Source organism: Cebus imitator, unplaced genomic scaffold, assembly GCF_001604975.1.
Source record: "Cebus imitator isolate Cc_AM_T3 unplaced genomic scaffold, Cebus_imitator-1.0 Scaffold15, whole genome shotgun sequence".
Lineage (NCBI taxonomy): Eukaryota > Metazoa > Chordata > Mammalia > Primates > Cebidae > Cebus > Cebus imitator.
Window position 1 is genome coordinate 10,952,524 of NW_016107330.1, and position 1,017 is coordinate 10,953,540.

At 54.4% G+C, this 1,017-nt stretch overlaps 1 protein-coding gene across 4 annotated transcripts in view; it reads right to left on the reverse strand.

Annotated features, from left to right (window-relative positions):
• Positions 1–1,017, reverse strand: part of KIF17 (kinesin family member 17) — a 46,719-nt gene that overhangs the window by 31,485 nt on the left and 14,217 nt on the right. The gene's annotated exons all lie outside the window — the stretch shown is intronic.

Genomic DNA, 1,017 nt, shown 5'->3' on the forward strand with positions numbered 1-1,017 from the left:
GTGGGTGGATGGATGGATGGATGGATGGATGGATAAGTGGGTGGATGGATGTGTTAGTGGGTGGATGGATGGATGGATGGATGGGTGAGTGAGTAGATGGATGGATGTGGGTGGATGGGTGGGTGGATGGATGGATGGGTGAGTGGGTGGATGGATGGATGTGGGTGGATGGGTGGATGGATGGATGGGTGAGTGGGTGGATGGATGGATGGATAGGTGGGTGGATGGATGGGTTAGTGGGTGGATGGATGCATGGATGGATGAGTGAGTAGATGGATGGATGTGGGTGGATGGATAGATGGATGGATGGGTGGATGGGTGGATGGATAGACGGGTGGATGGATGGATGGATGGGTGAGTGGGTGGATGGATGGATGGATGGATAAGTGTGTGGATGGATGGGTGAGTGGGTGGACGGATAGGTGGATGGATGGATGGGTGGGTGGGTGGGTGGATGGATGGATGGATGGATGGGTGAGTGGGTGGGTGGATGGATGGGTGGGTGGATGGGTGAGTACGCAGATGGATAAATAATGGGGTGGGTGGCAAGGTGGGTAGGTGGATGAGAAGGTGGGTGGATGGATGGGTAAATGGAAGGAGGGGCAGATAGGTGGATGACGGGGTAGGTGAATGGGTGTGTGTGTAGAATGGATAGATGGAGAGGAAGGTGGGTGGAAAGGGGATGAATGAACAGATAAACCCAGGCTTTTTTGTGTTCCCTTCCCCAAGAGCTTCTGAGATAAGAAAATCTTAGAGTCCTTCAGTTCCAAAGCCCTTTCAGGCAATACTCCAGGTGTGGGTTTCCGCCTGCCAGGTGACAGCCAAAGGTACAAAAGCTGCAGTAACAAAGTACCTGCGAGGAGCAGATGCAGCTGTGGGGAGTGAGTCACCAGCTGCTGAGCAGCGAACACGCATTGTGACAATGCCACACACAGCAGCAGACAGGGGTGTGGTGGGGAGTATGGTAGCGTTGTGGTGGGGTTATGGTAGGGGGTATGGTGGGGGTGTGGTGGGGGG